The 23,879-nt window shown below is 42.5% G+C and overlaps 1 long non-coding RNA gene across 1 annotated transcript in view; it reads left to right on the plus strand.

The window, feature by feature from the left end:
• Positions 1-2,328: 2,328 nt before the first annotated feature.
• The window catches only part of LOC118101782, a 39,092-nt gene continuing 17,541 nt past the window's right edge, over positions 2,329-23,879 (plus strand). Inside the window, exons 1-2 of the long non-coding RNA XR_004694587.2 lie at positions 2,329-2,618; positions 20,441-20,506. This is a non-coding gene — a long non-coding RNA (uncharacterized LOC118101782). The remainder of the gene's footprint in view (positions 2,619-20,440; positions 20,507-23,879) is intronic.

Consider the following 23,879-nt stretch of genomic DNA (forward strand, 5'->3'; position numbering starts at 1 on the left):
GAAGAGCTTTCATCAGCCAGTTGCTAATTCTGTGAGTTCATCAGTGACTTTATAGTGGGTGAAAACAGCCGCCTGTTGGAAAGGATGATGAAAAACATTGAAGTTGCGTGTTGTTAAATCAAAACAATGAGCTCAAAAGGCAAAAATACTGTAGTGCTCAGGGCGGATTCAATCTCTGTGGGTTCACTAAGAGTGACCTATGTCAAACATAGTCATTCGATCAATTGCTAATCTATGAATATTGATCAGTGGGAGACAGAAAACAGATAATATTACACTGCTCAGAGATGAACAATGCGACACATGGATCCATCTCAAGCAAGGAACGCTAACAATCAAGCACTGCTATTATTCTGCTACTTAGCTTTATTATATATTTCCTAACTACAAGATATTTCTGCTACTTTCTACAGTGTTATCTGGACTTCTACTTTTTAATTAGCTATTGGCGGCTGTTCATTAGGCTGAGAAAAGTCAGTGGCACCCTTCTAATCAACAATTTCTTAAAACATCCTCACAACCTCTATTCACACTGGCCCTCCAAACATTTTAACAAGATGATTCCTGTTATAAAAACATTTGGCCTTCACCATTTCTTTTGGTGTGTTTTTTAATGACAGCATTCATTTCTTTCCTGTACAAATGTACCAAAAAAAACTACATGTATTGTGCTAAAATCCCAGAGAGGCAACATGGAAAAGCAAATCTCTATTCAAGCAAATGATAACAGTGGGAAATTCACTGTTTAATCACCACTGAATAAATCAGATGTGCTGCTGACAGATAGGAAAACAAAAGATGTAGTAAAAGCAGTATTTCCATGGCGGGGATAATAATCCTTTAGCAAGTCAGCACAAAGAATAACCATATCTGTGTGTGTGCGTGTGTGTGTGTGTGTGTGTGTGTGTGTGTGTGTGTGTGTGTGTGTGTGTGTGTGTGTGTGTGTGTGTGTGTGTGTGTGTGTGTGTGTGTGTGTGTTTCCGTTAACAGTCAGCACACAAGATCACCTGCATGGAACCAGCAGCTCTCATTACACTCAACTCCTCCCGCTCTCTTCCGGCATCAAACCCACTGATAATCAAGCACGAGACTTCCATTTAATCTGCCTGGTGACCAATCCCAACCCACATTTTAAATATGCAAACCAGACCGCCACCGCACCCCCTCCGACCCTCTGACTCATTGGTATGCAACGCTTTGGCGAGGCTGCGCGTGCCGATGATGGCTGGAGACCCTCAGGCAGGGTTTGAGGCTAGATTTTAATGGGGCGGTAAGGGTCAACAGGAGAGGAGAGAACAATAAGCCTCTCCGGTTCCCTGTGATAGGCGTTTCAGCAGGACCAGGCCCCCCATGGGGGGGAACCTGTTGGGGTTTGAATGCAGAATAAGTTGACCTTCAAAACAGTGTCAAACTCTATTCCCTGTAAAGCTGCAGAGTTTCGGGTTGGCTGCCTTTGAGTCCTGGGGCTTGGCAGTTATCTGTCGCATTGGCATACAAGCCAACCACATAACAATGTTGTGATAATGGGTTAAACACTGAAGGGACGCGGGCGGCTCAGTGGAGATGTGACAATTCTTTTCATCTGGATATTTAGCTGGTAATTGCATATCTGCTCTTAATACCTTTTATTCCTCACATTTCCTTTCCTGTCTGTGTCTCTCATGTGGGCAGAACTATCTCGTTCTTTTTTATATTGCAGATGTTTCACTAGTGATCTGTCTGTACAAGTATATATGGATGGGAGTAAGAGCCAGATGTTTATGTAAAAATCGGGGGAAAAGCAGAACCCACTGATAGTGTTTATTGTCAATTACTTTTGGTGTATTTCATGTTTTCTGCATTGCCGAACTTGAATATGTGCATGAATGCACAATGGACATGTTTTCCAGATATTGCACAAGAAAATAATTATTTCTTGGTACCACAGACGGATATTATGCCTGATAGATCAAATAAATGGAGCCCAGTGTCAGTTCTGATAGGAGGTAGACAGGGAAGTTGCTCTTCGTGCCTATCACCTGACCAGTAATGTCCAATCATATTAATAGAGGTGTGCAGCATTAATCAGCTTGTACTACCCCGGCCTTCTCCTTTTTTTCATGTAATTCATTAAGTTTGTCATGACACGGCTCTAAAGACAAAACATGAGGAAGCTGCACGATGGTAAGTTGTTTATTTAAGAATTTAATAAAATAATCAACATCAGAATGAACTAGAGATACTATGGGATGTGATCCGATGCATGAGTGTGGTGTGCAGAATGAGAGAGATGCTGGATGCATGAACACAAAGTCAGGTGCTGGGTGAAAGAGCCCGGGGCCAGAAAAGGCTGCTTCTTATTGGCTGAAAGCAACGGGCCCAGGTGCTTCCAAACTAGGTCACCAGCTTGACTCCGCCCTCTGGATATACCTGCCACACAGGTGGAATGAAAACATAAGAATGTGCTGCTTATAAACAGGTAAACATTGAGATGAACCAGGCGACCATCACTAGGTGTGATTAGGTCTACTAGCAAAATCCTCTCTGCTGTTCGGATTTTGCAGTTTGCAGCATTTTTTCCGAAACCAACAATCTGACAATCATGTCTTCTTCACCAGCACCTGGACACGTGTGTGAAGGTAAAGAAGCAGATCAGGATGTGAACTGAATGTCTCACTTCTCTTCCAAGTCGCACACCTTTAATGTCTTTAAGAAAAGAGTTTCCAAAAGTGTTTGCAGTCGCCCAATTTGTATGATTGATAGTCATGACCTGTGACGCTTTTCACGATTCAGACCAGATGAACTTGTCATTAGATGTGGTTGTCCAGTGAATTAGTTAATTTCGGGCATTCCCTGTCAATTTGAATTGTTGCAAACTAAAGGTCTACCTTAGTTGTCTATCAGATCTGATCATTCTCTCAATTCAGTTTCATTGGGTTTTTCTGACCTGCTATATTCATTCAAATACTATTCACAAATTGATCAGCGTTTTGACCTAAACGTCCCAACTCTTCGTTCTGAGAGCAGAATGATTGAGTTAGTGCTGCTCTCATGTGCCTCTGTTGAATTTGAAGCTGGAGCCATGCAGCAGCTTAACTCAGCATTAGAACTGGACACAGGGAAACGACTTCTTCTCACGGTGCAATGACTTTTGTCAAGAAAGCTGGGACGCTGGAAGTCAGTCAGAGTTGGGGGGGTGCTGAGGGGACGGTTGTATAATGGCGTCATATTGAATGCCGCGTAAGAGGCATCCTTTTTGTAATCATTTAAATGGCCACATTGTATATATATTTATTGGTTTTAGAGCATTTTACACAAACAGCAGACATCAAACTTGACCAACAACATCCTGCATGTCAAAGCAGGATGACACCATATTCAGCTATGGACAGTTTAATTGACGACTTTGTCACAGCCACGCTACGGTTCAGCAACAATTTAATAAACAACCATTGTAAATTGACTCTGTACTGTCCAAAAAAAGTTTTGCGTTAATTCGTTGAGTAAACGTTTGTCTTGCAGCTACAGCCCATCGCCAGTAGGGAGTGCTGCAACACCCTCAGCACCCCTACTTCCAGCGTCCCTGCAAGAAAGCGAAAAAAATTATTTTCCAAAACTACCTCATTCATTTGCAGATTACCAAAACAATTTTTGGTAATTAAAACTTGAACCACTGAAAAATGTATAAAGTTCCTCCATGTTTCATGTATCAGCTCCCCTCATATCAGAGGTGAATGTTACAAACTGGTATCCAGCATGTACAAAGCCAAAATAGTCTCCCTCCGGTATTATAGAATATGCAGTGATGCTATAACAGAGGAAAATCTGCCCTGGATGAAAGCTGCTCTCCAAGCATCGTTTTAAAACCCTGTTATCGCACTGCACACAGCGGCCGAACCGAACCAATACACGGCGGCCCCGAGGCGTTCTGACCCAAACCGGACCTCAAACCGTCGTGCCCAAAAGCTACAAGCTGCTCTAGTGTCTCAACAAGACACACATTAACCTTTCCTCCGTTATTTTTCTGTGGAGATCTCCCACTTTGAAGTGCTTCCGTTTAACCTTCATTTAACTTTTGTGTCATGCGCTCCCAGGCGCACCGTTTTGACAGCAGAAGCCTTTAGAAGTCAGAAAAGGCCCGAGGCTATAGATGGCATATCAGCACATCTGTCTGCTGCCGGCGCCAGGTTGTGAAGTGAAGAACTGGCTGCTTCGTTCTCCTGCGAAGCGGTCTGCCACTTACTGACTAGATCTCGCCGAAGCTCCGTGTCAGGAAGACGCTTCAAAAAGGCGTCATCCTGATGTTGCAGCGGCAATGGGTCTGATCTTTACTGGAAATTATTCAACAACAGTATAAACACACCGGCCTGAGCCCAACAAAGGGTCTTTGAAAAATGCGTGTCTGTTTTAGCATGAAAATGAGTGTTGAAAAGAGAGACTTTTCTGACAAATTGATTTAAAACTGCATTCGTAGCTATTTTCTCCACTCGGGACCAAACAAGCTGAACAACTCTGGCACCTTATCACCTCCGAGTTGTTCCAGGGAACATGTTGAGCCCATACTGGCAATGTTATCAATGTATTGTCGATACTGCTGTTTGCGCTCATGAAGCATGAGACTATTGACAGATATAACGTTTTAAACACAAGGACGACCACTTGGCGGATTCAAACTCGTGCTTTGGCTGAAGTTGGTGATGCTGGGAGTGCGAAACGACCTCTTAACTTATTTTCTTAATTCAAACAGAGAGACTGCTACCCCCAAAATTGACAGCACGCCAACGTCAGCTGCACGCCCGTCTACAGACCAATCGATGTAAAGTACAGATAGACGCCGCCCACATAGGTGATGGACGTACAATAGTCCTTAGTGCGCTCCTTAACTTACAATGATAAACTGAAACTAACCAGGTCCAACGTAAACTATGTAACAAAGACAACAACCTCAATTTGGACTTTCAGGTGTGAAAACACACTTGTTTTTCTTGTCAACTCACAAAAATAAAAGTCCAGTTTCCCTCTCCTCTCTGTTTTAATCTCTATATAAACCCTGATTAATGCTTAATGCTACACTGGCTGCCCACTGTTATAACGTTTCTTTGTCATGCTGTGACTGCTACATTTCCCTCGGCTCCGGGCGACTGGTAACTTCCCAGAGATCTGCCAGGTTGAGGGGGAAGAAAAAAGTCAGTGTGACCCTTTTAATTGGCAATTTTAAGAGTTGAACTGGACGATTTCTATTCACACATGGCCCTCCAAAAATGTTAACAAGATAATTCCTGTTATGCCTTTGAAAACGTTTGGCCTTCACTGTTTTTTCGACACTTTTCTCTCTCTGTAGTTCCTGCACTTTTTTCCGCCAGTTTTTATTATACAGCAGCATTCATTTCTTTTTACAAATATTATGCAAAATATTAATTAAAACCGGTTTGATATGAGTTGTTACATTCATCATGTTATCATTTTATTAAATGAATCATAGCTCTGATCTTTCCAATGATATTTGTAATTGTATTTGTGATGACTGTTAATATCAGAATGAGTCACTTCGGGAGAAAAACTGTCTTTGCATTATCTGACTGGAGAAAATCAGCCGAGGTTTTACCACAGACTATTCCATCTAATTGCATTTTATAGCTTGTGTGTGTGTGTGTGTGTGTGTGTGTGTGTGTGTGTGTGTGTGTGTGTGTGTGTGTGTGTGTGTGTGTGTGTGTGTGTGTGTGTGTGTGTGTGTGTGTGTGTGTGTGTGTGTGTGTGTGTGTGTGTGTGTGTGTGTGTGTGTGTGGCATCATCATCCGGCGCTGGAGGGAATAATGAGTCTGGAAGGGAAATGGTTTTTTGAGCATCTGAGGTTGTGACAGGGTTTCTCGGGCTTTGGCAGAAATAAAGTCAGACAGTGAAGATCTGCTTTGCCGCTTTGATCTGGCCCGCCTCTCCACTTAACTTCTGATGACACAGCACTTAGAGGGGGCACCGGGAACGTGGGGCCTTCCCTCTGACATTTCCCTGAGATGCTCTGAATATTGAACCCATATGGAAACGCGCAGTGTCTCGGCTGCTTGACTCGCGTGTTATAAACATAAGACATTGACCAAACAATACAAGCAGGACAAGAACAATGCAGTGTAAGATTAGTGTTGTAATGCTGATATTATAATTTTTATTATATATATTTTTGTTTTCATTATCTTGATAATTTAACCACTATGATAATAATGTCATTATTACAACACTAATTTTACATACTAGTACTTCCACTACTATTATTCATAATAATAATAATAATCTTGGAGAAGAAATAAGAAATAAAATAATAAAATAAAAAAGAGAAAATAAGAAGTGTATTAATACTCGTCCATCCTACTTAACAGCAGTAAATAATAACCACTGCTATCATCATCATGACAATCACTGATAATAATGGCAATAGTTATAATATTTATCAATTTCACTGCTTATTGTCATGAAAATGTAAATTAAGTCGGGGTGTCCACTGATGGTGACTGATTGGTCCAGCTCTAGGCTGCCCCCAGCTCAATGTTGCAGCTCAGCATCTGTGAGACGCGTCTGATTCTGTCCGCTCATGTTGCGCTTTTCTCCCCCTGCATGACTGTACACCACATGCAGACACAGAGCTGCAGCCTGCACATAGAGGGCACTCTTGGCATGTTTTTATCTCTGCATTCCCACCATGTAATACCACTGGGAAGTTATTTATAGGGGCTGGCTTCAAAGGAGGGGAGGACAAGTTTCATCAAAGTGATTTTGCATTTGTGCGGGACAGCTTCGTGTCCTTTTGTCTCCGCGCACTGTTTCCTAATCTCTGTCATTAAAGAAGAGAAAGTTCCCCGATGCTACATGCTGGATCTGATAACTCCATAAGGTCTGAAGCGTCTCGGTGGCAGTGAGGCAGTTTTCAAAGCCTGCAGCCACACCGACGGAGGATTCTTGTTTTATTTTGGACAGCTCGGTTTGAAGAATCCAAACTGTGTCGTCGTCACACATAGACTCTCTCAGTGAGTGGGAGGCCACATTTGTGGACTCTTGTCAGTGCTGAGGGTGATTTATTTGTCTTTTCTTTACTTTTTGGGGGTTTATGGACAGATTTATGTGCTGCAGAACTGTCAGCCTGACTGTGAAGTAAGTCTCAGGTATAAAAGCTCCAAAACAAGAAAACAAACTCTCTGGGATCAATCATCATCAGTCATCATGTCACTCTCTGCGGCCGCCTGTACAATCACTGATTATACTCTTCATCAAGCTCTTTCTTTATTTAGGAACAAGTCAGCTGTCCAAAGTTTAGTCACCATCACAGCTCCACAAACAAACAAGGCGTCTGATATAATGTAATAATAATATAGAAATGTCCTGGAAGGGGCCATTCTGCATAACACATAGTTTTATTTTAGATAAGTGCATTTTATTCACAATTCTTGCATCTTATAACTCTGAAAAATTTAATAAAATTTTGAAATTAAGCATAGTATTGTAACTTAAATTAAAACCTCCATTCATTGATTTTTTTTTTTGACCACTCAGGGGCAGCAACTATAGTTTGAACACAATGACTTTCTCAGTTAAATGTATCAACATGAAAAAACATCTAGTTGACTGATTCTTCACTATGTTCACCAGCTCACTCTGTGTGTGTGCTGGTGCTGAGCAGGAATTAAACTCACTGTGGGTTTTCAAAGTTTTTTTTTTTAAACTTTAAACAACTGGAACAGTGAAGGAAAATATGAAAATCTGATTGAAAAAATGTAATCAGGCCAAAAGAAACTAAAACAGAATGGAAAGACACCAAAACTCTCCACTGGGAAACTGCAGAGCTGATAATTCTCCGTGGGTTTATCACCACAAGTGAACCCTGTGATCTCTTCTTAATATTGAAGTATTTCTTAAAGCATATGTGACTTTGTAGTTTAGTAAAATAAGTCAAAATAAGTGTGAGTAGGAGCTTCCTCTGATCAACAGAAAAACAAGCTGCAGGCGTCATTTGTTGGAATTGTCCCAAATAAAGTTATTATTTTCTTTGAAGTTAATTTCTATTAACAACGATGGTTTAGTAACAGACACAGTGTTTTCAAAGAGAATAAGGAAAAGGATACTTGCAGACACTTTAATAAAACAATCATAATATTGAAGGAGACAGTAAAGTAGGACAGGCAGGAGCTGGCGGGACACACACCAGGAACTGGTGAGAGCAAACAGCATAACAAATAAGACCAGAAACAAAAAAAGACATCAAGCAAAAAGCTGCAGCGTCTCTGCTGACATCAGAACATCAGAAAACTCAACAACCTCTGCAGATATATGCAGATATAACTCCCTTTTCAACCGACGCTTCTTCACAGTGTGCTGTTTAGTCAATTTAACCTTTATTTAGTCCAGTTTGTTAACACTCAGAGACAATGATGCAGGGGTGGATATAGGGGTGGGTCCTGGGTGGCACTGGCCCCACTCCTATGGACCTAACAGTAAATGAGGGATAACTTAATGGGCACCTTACTGAATCTGGAATTTAATGGTGGACATATAATTGACCCCTTTATGGCCCCTGATTCAGAAAAAAAATTAAAAAAAATAACGATAAATATCCCTAGTTGAAATATTGCTTTTCTCACACAAACAAACAAACGGATTCTGTCTTCCTGTCACGCTCTGATGTCATGAATCATGTCCTTCACCTCGGCTGTACTTAGATAGTTTACTGACAAAGTCGGGTAAAAGAAGCAGGGCACTTGTTTTCAGTATTTAATTGCAGTTGAACTGCTGACGTCCGAGCGAATACGTCACGAGTCACAGCAGTTTCTCTGACGCCGCTCGTGCTCGTCTGTCTCACCAGCTGCCCTGCCAAGACTCCTCGCCGTGTCTGTCTCCGCTCTAATTTATTACTGAGCTGCTTAACATAAAACCACAAACCTCCATTCGCAATGTGTCCCCTGCATGTGCAGTAATGTAATTATTCAAGATATTAATTGGAAGCAGATGTACAAACATCGGAGGCTGAGGTGTGCGCAGGCCTTCGCTGAATTCTGATCTGCCTCTCATATCATTACGGTTGTCCGCCCTGCAGGAGCGTCACCGCGGGAAGTTTGGAATCCGCAGGAAGAGTTCACTTCAGGCTCAGGTGCCAGCACGTCTCCGGCGCTCTCTCTATATCGCTTCGTTTCCATCTCTCAGCTTACAGAAACCTGCCCGGCTTCACTTAACGTCACTTCACATCATCATAGTGATTCCTGACCGTTGCATGAATTTGGGGAGATTTTCTTCTGACATTTCCCAACGTGTCTCGCTGGAATGCAAACACACAGGTTTCAGCAGGACACGGGGATGCTTTAATCACAGAGACGTCTTCTCTGACGAGCAGGCCGCCCCCTGACCTATCACACTGCAGGTGGCTATACTTAGGGAGGGCCTGTCTTCGAGGCAAGGTTACCCAGAATTCATAGAGCAGCAGGCTGCATCTTTCATGCCACGGCGCAGGGTGAAAAGGTCACCTGTCTGGGCGTCCAGTCAGACTGAGGAGAGCAAACACAGAGCTTCTTTCGCTCTGCGAAATGAAACTGCATCAGATACTAATGGACTTCTGGGCTTATAAATATTTACTTTCCTGACACAGTTTTTTTTCCTTTGTTGTGCGAGTTAGCTGGATACTTGTTGTTCTTGATGTTTTACAATATGTCTGCGTCTGCAATTTCTAGAAGTTATTGCATGACTTAAAACCCCTGAAAAATACTTTACTAATCTTGTCATGACAGTGTGGATGTGGTTTGATCAGATTGGATGGTAAACTGAATGTATGTATATTGTTATTTTCTCGTCTTATCGACCACTCAAAGTGCTTTACAGTAAAAGCTACATTCACTCATTCACACACAAATTCATACAGCACTCTATGCTGCACTTTTTCTATCACACACTATTGGCACAGCGGTCAGAAGCAATTTGTGGCTCAGTATCTTGCCCAAGGAAACTTTGGCATGCAGATCAAACCACAGACCGCCTGGTTACTGGATGACCCGCTCTACCTCCTGAGCCACAGCTGCACATGGCATCGCTTTTTGCAGTGAGCCCCGCCCACTTCAATCCAGTGAGAAATCATCAACACTGATCAAGCTTCAGCGGAAAGCGTGTGTTTATAGGTCGCACTAAACCGCAAACATCTATTTTGTATGCATGTGATTCTGAACTTGTGGTTAGTATTTTAAAACAAAAAGTAGAAGGCCGCTAAGAGAGCAACTTAACTCTCAACAGTCCCCTCATGAAACCACATTTAAAATCACTATATCTAGATTTTTATTTGGATCTGCACCAAATTGCGCCCACTCGTAAATAGCAGTCCGCTAAACATGTCTGAGGAATTATTCTTCCACCAAGTTTTCATGGTAGTTGTAGTTTTTTGTGTTGCTGCTAACTAGCAGACAGACGCAGACGAAAACAGAAACTCTTTGGTGGAGGTAATAATTGCAGATTTGTGACGACACACATACACTTCACATCGAAACCTACACACCTACTCTCCACCTGTTTACTTCTTGTATACACTGAGGCGTTTATAGAATAATCCATAGTGAGTCTGCTTTGTTGGGATACTGAGGTGAGAAGAAGAGGAAAGCTAAAGCTTTAGGGAGGTCAGTTTAGTTTATCCTCTGGGAAAAAGGACAAATATCATCATGGGACTCATACAGCGAGGAGGGGCGGTACTATCAATACACTTCCTTTGTAGTTTCAGCGTGTCTCTTCACTAATCATCTTCCTCTAAATGGCAGTAGAAACCATTTCAGTGTAATTAACACCTCTCTGTTCATCATATAAAGAACAATAGAGCATAAAATGAATCACTTTCAGCGTGTTCCTCAAATGGGTTCACAGACAGAGCGCTTTCTCTGCCGCTGCTGCTGCTGCACCGAATCCTCCAGCTCCCGTAGCAACATGGTTCCTAATGGCAGAGCGAGCGTGCTCCTTCAGGAGGTCAGGAAGCATCGATGACTTCCCCTCCTCAAGTTTACTCCCTGGGAAGAGGACCAACTCTTTCCTTCAACCTCTCTGCCTCTTATGGATCTGATGCTCTCGTCTCCCACCCATTAGCTTGCCTGACGGTAACACGGCCTCCCTGCAGACCTGCTCCCGCTCGGCTCGGCTCAGAGAGGCCAGCGGTGGAGTTTAGTGAAGGTGGGAAAATGTAAAACTTTGTATTCACCTGTGCGAGGGTGTGGAGTCAGTGCTAACACTGAGGCCGTGTGAGTTGAATAGTATAATCTTATAAAAGGTTAAAGGAATAGCGTGAGCAAAACGAATTTCTCCTGCTTTGATAAATAAGGAGAAACAGCAGAGTCAGTTGTAACATAATTAAAAGTCAAGAAACAACATTATCACACACAGGATATAACTTCTGTGTAGGAACACACTGAAATGCAAATAAAATACGGGTCATCAGAATGCACAAAGCCACAGCAAACAACAAATAATTTGCATATTTACTCTGTATATGCATTTTGTTTCTCTCTTCCGAAATGACGAAATTGTATTGTTACAATAGTTTTTATTGACAATTATGCTTTTTTCTACTGCAGTGGAATTGAACTGCAATGCTTTGTCAAAGCTCAATGAGGTGAACAAAGTTTATGCAACCTTTAGTTATACTTGATCAATTTACTGACTTTCCTCTTCACAAGTAAAGCCAAACTAGCAAAGGCAACAGAAAGCGGTGACGTACTGCTGCTCTCTGCTGTCTATACGTGCATTTCCACCCACAATAACAATTGATGGACTAAGTGGGAAATGTTTAGCCGCAGTTAGAACTGGCAGGGTGAAGGCGTTAAGTTGTTTTCTGGAGCTAGATGACGTCTTGTGCTTTTTTTATTTATTCTCAATAGCGGCTGCGTTCGGGAGACCAGGTTAATGAGCTGTACAGAAACTTAACAAGTTCATCTCACCAAGTCACACAAGCCACATATAATAATAATAAATGTTATCTATACAGCACCTTTTTTATACATAAAATGTAGCTCAAAGTGCTTTGCAATAAAATCAAAGGCATGAAATAAGACAGATTAATAATAACACGTTAGCAATAAAACAATAACTTAGGATAAAAACATAAAACCAGCAAAAGGTATCAAAAGAAGTAAAATAAAAATCCTCATTAGTCCTTATCTGGAGCTAAAACAAGAACAAATAGACAAATATATCTAAACCTTGGCTCATCTCACCAAATCACTGTTGTGTCTTCTGTCTCCAAGAAAGACAAGAACAACATGTTCACAGTTCAATTATTTGAGTTGGCACAACCCGCGGTTGAGTTTTAGTTCAGACGAAATGGTTGAGGTAGAATTCCTGTGAGTCACTGAGCTGCTCGCTTCGTTCTCGTTCTGACAGGACGACCCAGACCGCCTTGTTCGTTGCTGCGCTTGTTTCCAGAGTATTTCAAGCTATCTGCTGTAAAATGTCTGAAAACGTGTGACTCAATAGAGACTCAAAGTTCAGGCAGGGAGTTGCTGCTATTGTAAGCATCGCATTTACACAGAAGCCGCGGTGACAGTGTAGTAAATATAGTGTGACCAGAGACCATAGCAGGGAGGCTTGTTAGTGCCGTCGCCTCTGGACCTGCGACAAACTCAAAGGACAGGCAGCACTGAAGGTGAGCGCGGCAGAGGAGGATGTTTAATATATGCTGTTTGAAAGCTGTCTCTCTCTCTCCCTCCCTTTGAGTGAGTCTCCTTTTGTTGTGGCAGAACTCGACATGTCTACGGGCCAGAATAACATTACACTAGAAACACGTTCCCTGAAGCAAGCCAAAGCCGAGGTCTCGCTTTTCCTCCGAAAATCTGTCTCCGCTCTAAAAGGCTCGGGCTCTGTGTGTAACGTGGAAACACACTTCCCTTACTCCTTAACTGCCAATTTCCGTCTCACTGAGAGACGTTCACTTTGTACAATGGAGTTCCCTCTTCTCAGCTCCATCTTCTCCCAGTTCTCTTCTCATTGACAAACACTCTCTGTGGCAACCACCCTCTTATTATATCGCATGAATAATTTAGGGGCAACTGCTTGGTTTCCGACAGAAGTGTTGTGCAATAACTCATATTTATCAACGCTGATTCATGCTAATGCTGTGCTGTTGTCGGGACAAACTTTATAAATCTGATCCGATGAGTGGATTACCAAATAAACTCAAATACAAAAATACATTAGCTGTTAAACAATGAATGTCTGTTCCAGAGCTCATGCCAATCAATCAAGTAGATAGATGGCCTCCACCATGTTGTTAGATGGGACATGGACCAAACTCAAAGGTCTAAATTGCTGCAGTATCTCTGGTGTTCATAAAATAATCTAGAATAGTAAATGTAGGTGCAACGCCAGGATCATTATAACTGAACATGTCAGATGATGTGCGTGTGTGCAAATACAATCACACACAGGTACAAACATGCACCAGCACACACACACACACAGATACATAATTTAATAACTGTACCCCCGGCAGAACATTTACCATTTTGCTTTGTCTGCTCCATCCTACATTCCTCATGCAGTATTCGATGCCTTGCTGCTGTTTCCCTGCACTCATCGCTAAACCAGACATCAATCAATGCAGTGTAATGGGTGCTGAAACACAGAAATGACCTCTCTTAATTAAGGGATTCAATTTGAAGCATAAAATTGATTTTACCGAGGGACCAGCGCAGCAATCAAATAAACAAGGTTACATGTAATCATCTTAATTAGTTCTGTTCTGAGCGTTTGTGGTAAAGTTGTACCTCACTATGAAATATTCAGTCCCAGCCATCGTCTTGTAGAGATAGAAACTTTATGTCTTGCACTGGCCGCGCTGCATCCAGCATCTTCTGCATTTATGTTGCTGTTAACGTTTGCATTTGTGGCATATGTGAAGAAAATGTGAATGGGTTTGTGGAGTTGCGCATCAGGCGACCACGATGCCCTTGACAGGCTTCAGGTGACAGATTTCCTCGCTACTGGAACAGGGCACAGGGGGCAACGCTGTCACAGGGTGGCTGAACGTGTGACGTAAAGGGACAGCTGGCAGTAACACACCAAATGCATATATTAGCCATGTGGGTACGATTAACCTGAGCTGTGATTAGTACTAGAAGGACAAAACCATGATAAATGTAACACGTAATGATGTCTGTGTATATAGGAAAGGTTTTGTTGAGGAAAAAGATGGTGACTCATCAGCTCCTCCTCAGAGCTTGACTGTTGTTAATCTGGAGTTTAGTGACTTTTATTTAACACACTTCAGCTGCACTGAACTCCAGAGACTCTCCGCACTTTCTCCAGAGGAGGAGCCTGTGGGTTGTCAAGAAGATCACGTGATCTCTGCCCCGTATGTTGAATACCCACAAACTGCAGGGATTAGCTGCGTTGCAACATTTGTTTAACCTTGATCTTGTTTAATAGTCGTTTTAAGATAGTTGTAAGTAAGGAGTCAAAGGCAAAGAGTAAATGGAACAGAAGGAACAGAAGCTCTGGAAGCTAATGGCTAGCATGGCAGCTTATAGCTTGTCAACTAGCCCTGTGAGTAGTCACTATAGCTGTGTCCCAATCCAAGGCCCGACTCCTTCTGAGGACGTGAAGGCTGAACATAAATAAGATGGTTTGGTGATCATTTGCATCACAAGCTTGTCCTGCCCTTACTGCTGTCGTTGACTAATGACAACGACAGCGGTAAGCGGTAAAAAGGCCCCATTTTTTAAGGAGCCTTCGAAATGACTAGTTGCACCACCTATTTTGTGTGGATAAGCTTATGTCACTGACCGCTGCATTATTTTTAAGTGACCGGATAAAAAGAAATTAAAAAAATAAGGCTTATTATTGGATGTAAAATTGTCAAGTATTATTTCAAAACACCAGCATATCAAGGGTTAGATTATGATACCTCAGCAAGTTGCCAACTGATGTTTGACTGAAACCTTGCAACGACTTGTCAGTATTCCACTGCATGATGGACACTGGCAAGGTCACAGACTTCAGGAGGTAACTAAATCTGGTTCAGCCTTCAGTGCTGAAAGACAAACGCTCAAGCTCGTCCATTAACGCTGCTGCGTTTCGTAATCTGATCGAGTCACAACTTAACATGTCAAGACAAATTGGCGTCTCACTCATTCTCGGCCTGCTGCTGGTCCCTGTGATGTACAGGTAGCTCTGTCACAGGAATCTGAGAAGCTAATGAGAAGAAATGAGGGCTGCTTTGATTTCAGGAGCGGCCCGGTTTATTCTCATCTTCTTTTTTTCTTCATCCTAATTCACTCTGCACTTGTGTAGCTCGTGTTTCGGTTTGATTCTGTGTCTCGTTTGAAGTGAGACGTTTTAGTCAGCCTCTTCGTATTTTGCTCACACAATCTGTTGGTTGTTTTCGAAGAAAAGGCTGCTGCTTTGATGGAGTGAGTTTTCATTTTGCTCCAACCGCAAAGTCAAAAAAACAACAAATGATTATTATTTGTGAATAAAAAGCCACATTCAGCTTCAAGAGTTCTTTTAAGAATGTACTGTTAAGCAGTTTGGGCTGAAGGAAGCTAAATCTTTCCTTATAATAAATGATGGATAGTGTGCAGACCTTAAGGTAAAAAAATTGTTATATGAATTAATCTAATGTTCTGCCAAACTGTTTTTTTTTCATCACCTGAAACAAACCCTATATCTAAATGAAATGGTAGATTTCAGCCTTCCTCCCATTAGATGTACACGAGTGCAGTGCCTGTTCAACAACATGTTCGCCTGGAACCTGCTTGTAGCGTCAAAGGATTAAATCCACATGTGTGGGTAAGTCTTAGTTTTTACCACAACAGTACAACTTCAGATGATATTGTTCCTTAAAGCATTTACTGACACTGCATCATGGGTACATGGAGATTTGTCTAAAGGGAAGACATAATCGTAATGCTGTTGCATCATGTTCAGGTCTGGCCATAAAACCAAATAACAGCCGACCTTCTAGCATGATCATAACTTCATAAGCAAAATGTATGAACGTAACCGCGGTTATAGAATCTTGCATCTGTGTGAGTCGGCAAACTCGGTTTGATTTTGTGTGTGAGTGGCGCTGTCCCTCTAGATTAGCCAATCATGCTCGTAACTCATCACGGAAAGTGAAAAAACCTGTTCCTGTAGCTTCGAGGACGTAGAAGACTCGGCCCACAGATTGCCCCGCCCACATTCACTGCAGGGCACTGTTAATTTAAAGTTTATTCATATTGAATGTGTCCAAATTGCACAAAATTCAACGCTGCATTTCCGCTTTACAACATACAAGCTAAATGTGAAGGCAGTCAGATGAACTGTTCTCGAGATTTGCAAGCCACAGACAGATTTCTGGAAATTATGCAGGACCAGCTCTTTACACTAATTGATCTCACATTCACCTACCTCAAAACTAAATTACTCCTGTACCGTCTGCATATAATTCCCACTGCAGCAGTCCTTCTTTAAACAAAACCACAAGCTGAATTGTGAATTCATGGCTAATTTGTTGCCAATATTTGCAACCAAAACAAATGTGTCAACCAAACACAAACCAGATGTATCAGCTGAGGCCTGTCCACATGTCAAAGTGTCCTTGGGCGAGACACTCAACCCCAAACCGCTACCGCTGGTCAGGCTAGCATGGTAGCTGACTGCCCCTGTGGCGTGAATGAATGGTTTGGATATCGCTTTCCCTTTTTCCTTTTTAAGATATGAAGCTAAACTAAAAACTTAACAACCAGCTAGTGCTTTGAATGTTGACAATTATTCCGGCTCACAGGTTTAAGCAAGGTGTTGCAGGCTATAGTTTGCGACTTCCTGCCAAGACCATGCTTTACTCTCCACAAGATGAATACATAATAAGTAAATAAAGTGCATGGAAACGATTTCCTAATGTGCAGGCTGCATCTCCTCGTCTGGCCTTTGTCAAGTTAACTCACTGAAATAAAGCTCAAGGGCTGTTCTGCATCTTGATAAGAGCACAGCACTGAGGTTTGAGTCAGGTGGTGTTTTTGATGCTCTGATGATGTTTTTTGTGGATTTCTTTTTTCCCTAAAAGCTCCACACATATCCTTCATCCTTGGTTGACCTTGAAGGAAGCTCTCCAGTGTGACCATTTCAACTGCTCTATAAACCATGTGGACAGTTGGCATCTGTCTTGTGTCCTAGGCCGAAGCTGAGAGCTGGGAAAAGCTCCACAAATAAGATTCTAGATGCCTTGTTTCCTTTGAAGAAGAAAGTCATTGACATTTATGTCACAGTTACACCAGGTATTATTTTTGTTGTGGTTTTATTTCGGTCTTTCAGTGCACAGAGCAGTGGGTCAGGAACTGGCATCCAGAGAGTCGTATGTTGGCAAAAGCCTCACTTAAGCCTCTTTTCCACTGGTCAAAAAAACTCCCATACACCCGCTGACGTGACACCTGAGTGAACACATTGATTTGGCAAGACAGCGGAGTGAGAGAGAGAGGGCCTCAGTTTTCGGAGAAATCTTGACGTCCGGCATGACGCACAAAAAAATAGAAAGGCAACCTCCTCCACTGGTAATGGAAAAGGAATCGTCTTTTTTGGTGAGTTCACCTGCGTTTAAAAAAAACCCCTGCGTATGTCCGGTAATTTTGATGTAGAAGTCGTATTGTCATTGAAGTGTTTCTTTAATACAGATAAAAGTGGTCAAACAATAGTACGCACCACAGTTACACATGACTCCTTTTCAGCGGGATGTGAATGTGCTTTGAATTGTACATAAGTATTAAGTGAACTAGGCCTATTCTCAGTCACTCGGGAAAAATAGAAGTGGTGTTTGTTTCCGTGCAGATTTGCAAATACAAATTTTACATAACTCAACTATTAAAAATCACATTTGTAAATTGTTTGTTTCTACAATAAATCGCCTACCTGCTTATTCCACAACTATCCGTCTGTCTGAATGTGGAACACATATATGGGCTTCACACTTCTCGTGTGTATTCCTAATGGTCTGAGGAAGTGCAGTGTCAAATTAGTGCGAATTTGACATGTGACATGTTTCAATATGAATACATTTTCAATAAACCGGTGTCCAGCACCTTGCAGTCAGTAGTTGAACGTGTCTTCTTCTTCTACCCCTTATAAGTTGCAGCTGTGGCCGGCAACTGGTGGCTCGCGGGTGCTGATCTCTGTCATGGCAACAACATTCACAGAATCACTTCCTCTTGAGCCGAGCTATAGAGCTTTTATTTTTAAAGGTGGCAAACTTAGGTGTGAAGATTGTGTCGATTGTTTAACACCCTTCTCAAATAGCCGACATGTTGGAATGTAGTGCACAGTGGGCTGAGTCCTGCAGCCGGTCTTTACTCGCCGCGGCTGCTCAATTACTGCAGGTTCTTTTTACAGTTTCTGAAAGAAAGCTGCAGCCAGCATCACCACAGGTCAAGAAACCAGTCCATTCCAAACCGGCAGGTTTAGAACAGTACAATTTAGTAAAATCAAAACAAATACTATACATGATTAAAAATTTGAATATTGCAGCTCTGCATGTCCTTAAGGTGCAGTGGCATACATTGTTTTATACGTTCAGAATTGTCAAGAAGCTTCACACCACGAGATGATGGCTACTCTGGTGCATGTGAAGGCCAAAGAAAATGTTTGAGGAAAGAATGGGCTCTTGGGCACATAAAGCGACACCCAGAGTGAAAGGCCCAACCACACAGCCATGGTGTCTGTGGTCATATTACACCTTTTTGAGGCCATTTTGTTTCACTTTATATATCTCTGTGTTCATTTTGTGTCCCTGTTGTTTCTCTGCATCTGCTTGTGTTGGTTCTAGATCCCTGCTTGGTGGTTTTGTGTCTCATTTTGGCCATTTTGTGTCAGTTTGTGGCTGCTTTGAGTCTCTTTGTGGTATTTTTGATTCAAGTTTCAAAACTTTATTGTCTCTCACAGAGTGATAGAAAATTGTCTCGCTTTAGGGGGTCACAAACCACATCCACTCATAAAAAGGCTCACATAAAATTGCATTAAAGCACAACGGTTCCATAAATAAATGAGAGCAGGTGTGCGGAGCTGCATTAAAAAGCAGTGACAGTGGATTTGACCTTGTTTGAGTTTGATATTGCAATGGGAATGAAAGCGTTTTTGTCAGGTCTTTTTGGCCAGAGGTGCTTTGAAGCATCTGCCTGATGGGAGTACCTGGAGGGAGCGGTAAACAGAGTGTGAAGGGTCCTCAGTGACGGAGACTCTTTCTTTTTACTGCGTGACTGTAAAGGTGAGAGTTGGGTTCGCGGAGTTGGAGACTTTGGTTGAGTGCTTGAAGATTCCAGGTCACCGTTTTCTTACTTTTCTCTGGGGAAGTTTTACCAGCACGCGGTGTTGGCTAGTGAGTGACCAGTATATGGCTGTTAAAATGTCCTGTCTGACATTTTAACCAAAGGAAATGCAGTCCTTGGTAACATTGGGTAGGAATCCCCCTACTCACCTGTGGGGTCCAGAGAGGCGATGTGGAGTGACTGGTGCCCCCCACCACACAGCCCGACTGGAGACAGAGGGCCATGTCATCAGCGTATTCAGGAAGTGACAGTCGATTGTTATTGTAGGTTATTTCCTAAGTGTAGGTAGAGAAGATAAGTGACAAGACATAGCCCTGAGGGACCCCAGTATTTAAACAATGTTTCGGGGTTTTAATCTGTTTACTCTGACATGTTGTCCTTCCTTTTTTAAAAGAAATCCATAAAACCAGAGGTGTGTTGATGTGCAGGGCATATACATGTGTGTTTGTGCTCACTGTATTAAAAGTAAATGATAAGGGCCATGAATAAAATCCTGACATGACTTTGGAAATTTGAAGTGTCATTAGCCTGGCATCGTTGACTCCCCGTTTCCCCCGCCGGCAAACTGGAGCGGGTCCAGGTTCTCATCCACCATGATGGTGAGCTCCCTTTCCTTTTGCAGAGGATGGAGGTGAGTGCCACAGGTGTGAGATCTGTCATGGCCTTGGCATTAGGTTTTTGGGAACAGATGGTGGTCGTCGCCTTCCTTCCCCTGGGGACAAAACTGGCGTGTACGAAAAAGATGCGCCACCGCACTGCCCAGCTGAGCCAGGCACTCCTTCAGTACCAGGCCCTCGAGCCTGTCAAGCCTCTGCTCCTCCACACTGACTGGTGCAGGGGCATAGCTGGTGCTGGTCCAGTCCTCCACTAGGAGTCATTCCATCATTTTTAGTCATGCAAAGCCCCACTCCAACAGATTTTCCTTTTAGTCTCCTGGCATGAATGTAAATCCATATACAATCACTGTAACGTCCTGAGAGAACCATGTTGTCAGTGAATTAAAACATGCTTGTGTTCAGGAGGCCGGAGACAAATTTAACCAGTGGGGATTGCATCCATTTGATGTTGCACATTTGACAGAGTAACAACCGGTATTAGGAGCTATCTTCTTTAACTTAACCTATCTCTTCGAGTTGTTTCTGATCCCTCTCCCTTTCTTTCCTCTACAGAAACACGGGGATGGGGAGAGGAGAGGAGACGCAGGTACTAAGCAGGAACACCAAAGATCACTCCAGGTAAATGTGTGCACATGATGTATCTGCTGACGAAATCTAGTGTGCCCCAAGCCAGCTGTAAAATGCATATCCAGAGGCGATGTCCACTGTTTCATATCGGAGCTTGTAATGGACAGACTGCAAAACTTCTGATCATGTGCAGAAAACACGGGAGTCCCGTATCCAAAAGTCGCTCAAATCTGCGTCCCCTGCATCTCTCCACGGTCGTTCTGTGTCTCTGTGGTTGTTTTGTGCCTTTCTGGGATATTTATTTCAACTCCAGTAGGTCCAGTAGTTCTCTTCAGTAATCCATCAATGCTCACAAGTTACCTAAAATAGACTCTCGTATGTTTTTCCGTGGACGAGCCCAGTGGTTTCCTAAATGAGGGGGTGGGTTCCTTAAGAGAACGGGTGCAGAGCCACTGAAGAGAGAAAAAATGTGAAGAGAAACATGACAAGCAAAGACCTTGTTTATTTATTTATTTCGACTGAACTTTGATTTGTCAATCACCGGTGAAACTAATAACCTTGTTCATTACTCCACTGCAGTGATGTCAAGAGCAGAGTCAATGTCCTTAGTTCCTCCAGTCAAAATGTCCGCTGCAGTGAAAGATCCCTGAAACTGATTAATATGGAGTCCATATAAAAAGGTTCAGGTGTGGGGGATTTATTCAGAAAACAACTTTTGACAGAGGAATAAAAGAAAAAAATCTGTCTGTGTCAGGCCTGCTGCACTCGAGAGGATTTTTTTAATCTAATCTGATTTTAAAAATCCAGGTCTTGTTGACAGATGACACAGATTGTATTCTTTATATCATGAGAACGCACACACTAGACGATCCAGTTCTGAATCCACAGAAACCAATGGAAAACAGGGAACCTGTATGAAGAAAAACATACAGTTCATGTTCTCGATTATTCCATAAGATTCATCATGGCTGCTTTTATTGTGTCCAAAAAAACTAAAAGCTCCGGTCTGGATCATTGCGTTAGAGCCGCTCACAGAACATGCTAAACAAATGCCAGTGATTATTACTTTGAGATAAAAGCGTCGCACATTCTCGCTGTGATGTCTCTCGTGATATTAGCGAGGAAGGAGTTGTCGATTGATTGAGGACAGCGTGGCTGAGTAATCCGCCGCCCTCCCACCGGTATCTGCTGTCCACTGCAGACCATAACCTCCCTCTGTGATGGGGAGGGTCAGATCTTCATTATCTCCATGTCACATTAAAGCTCATACACTGGAGCCTTTCAAGGGCCCCTGAGGGTCGACCTGGGCCTGTGTGTTTTCACTGACCCCTGACGTATGAACACACACAAACAACACATATAAGCACCGTCACATGCGTTCAAACCCACGTAGATGTAAATAAATGACATGAATAGCCTGTGAATACACACATTCACATACAGAAACACACACAGTCATGCAAACACAAAGTGACAAATTGCACACGGCCTCAAGTTGTTACCTGTCCTATTTGTCCTCTCCCATTTCTCCTTTTCACATACTGTACTATTGCTCTCTCTCTCTCTCTCTCTCTCTCTCTCTCTCTCTCTCTCTCTCTCTCACTCACACACCAACACAAACACACGCACATGCACAGAAACGCACTGCACCACTCTCGCCGGCGCTGACAAGATACATGATGAACGCATCCACAGTGATTTATAATAACTCACTTCAGAGCGGTTCCATTGCAGAGGAGGAAATTGAACAAACAGGCCATGTTATCTGTCACCAGATGACCCAGTTCAAGTTCAAGAAGCTGCCTGTCAAGTACAATTGACTGCACAACTGATATATTAGACCTTAATGGCGGCAGAAAAAAGACGCTCTTAACGATTGCCTTTGCTGGGCATGTGAAGGTCCCACCGAGGGCTGGGTTGCAAAAAGGATACAAATGACTTCCTGAAGTAGTATCTTCCTTCCTTGCAAAAAAAATAAAAAAATCTGATACAGAAGCACAGGGAAAGGAGAAGTGTGAAAGTGAGTTGGCGTTGAAGTGGTTTAAAATGCATCTCTTCTTGAGAGGAATAGGTGAGGGATGGTGTCACCTCGCTACAGGAAGGGTTTGGAAATCTGGAATGATGCTGTAAAAACATTCAAGTTAGCCTGCAAGTTGCTCCTCATGGTATCGTATCCATAGCTACCCAAACCAAGGAGGCTATGTTTTCCCCCCTGTCCTTTTTTTTGTTTTTTTTGGAAGCAGTATTGCGCAAAAACTACAGGACAGATTTCCTAGAAACTTGGTAGAGGAATGTGGTAGAGGTCAGGGAAGAGGCCCATTTAATTTCAGTGCAGATCCAGAAATGTTTTTTCACTTTCTTAAAGTTTTTTACCGTTTTCCCAGGGAATAATTCATGGATGAGGAAAATCCGGCACATCTAGAGGTCTGATATCTATGTGTTGAAGCTTGATGGAATGTAAGGGGACTGCGATTGACAGAGATGTGTGTTCTAGTTTTGTTCTATTGTCGGGCGACATAAAGCTAATATTTCATCAGTGGTATTTACAAACATTAGCAGAGCTGCTGACATTAGAAAGACTGAAACTCAATATTTTTGTGTCATGACTATAGAGATAACAACATGACAGCTGCCCAAAAGTGAAGCCAACGCATCTCAATCGCCCCCTGGTGGCTGGCTTGCATTTCAGGTCATAAACCCCACCTCCTCCATGTTAGTGGATGGTCAAATAATTATTTCTCAAAGATGGTTTCTTTTATTTCAGGCAGCTCCTATCCCGCTGATGTTTGTTCGAGTGTTCTTGCATCTGCACACAAAGACTGCAACGTATGTTATAACATCTGAAGGGCCACAGCAGTGACTGAAAAAAAATACATTTCCGATCTCATCATAAAGTAATTGTATGACAACATTTTGCGACCAAGGCAATGCAGTTTTTTTGCAGAGTTTTCTAGGAAATGAAATACCCAAGGTTCCAGTGTGATCAGTCCAGGTTTATTCTGCTCCGAGTTATTCAACACACTTGTCACGGACATTCGTCATGAACGGAGGATAAAGAGCTGGTGGGTGAGACGACAGCAACAATATGGAACTCAATGTTTTGGCATTATTAAGAAGCCTGTGAGACACGTGCTGCAGCGTATGGTCCAGAGAGGAGATTGGCCTCTGATTCGCTGTCAGACAGTTTCACTCGGCGTAAGAAAGTTAGAAAAATAAATCGGTGCAGGTCTGCCTCCGGAAAACACATTAACCTTTTCGCAGAGTGAAGAGGAAGTGAAGGCACAGCTGTGAGGGGGGGGAGAGGAAGCAGAGGTGCATTCAGATTTGTAACATTGCACCTCAGACCATGCGACTCCAACATGCTATTTTTATTTATTACATTTTTTCTACTTTATTTGGTTCACAGTGAAGCTCATCATATATT

This window comes from Hippoglossus stenolepis, chromosome 22 (genome assembly GCF_022539355.2).
Source record: "Hippoglossus stenolepis isolate QCI-W04-F060 chromosome 22, HSTE1.2, whole genome shotgun sequence".
NCBI lineage: Eukaryota > Metazoa > Chordata > Actinopteri > Pleuronectiformes > Pleuronectidae > Hippoglossus > Hippoglossus stenolepis.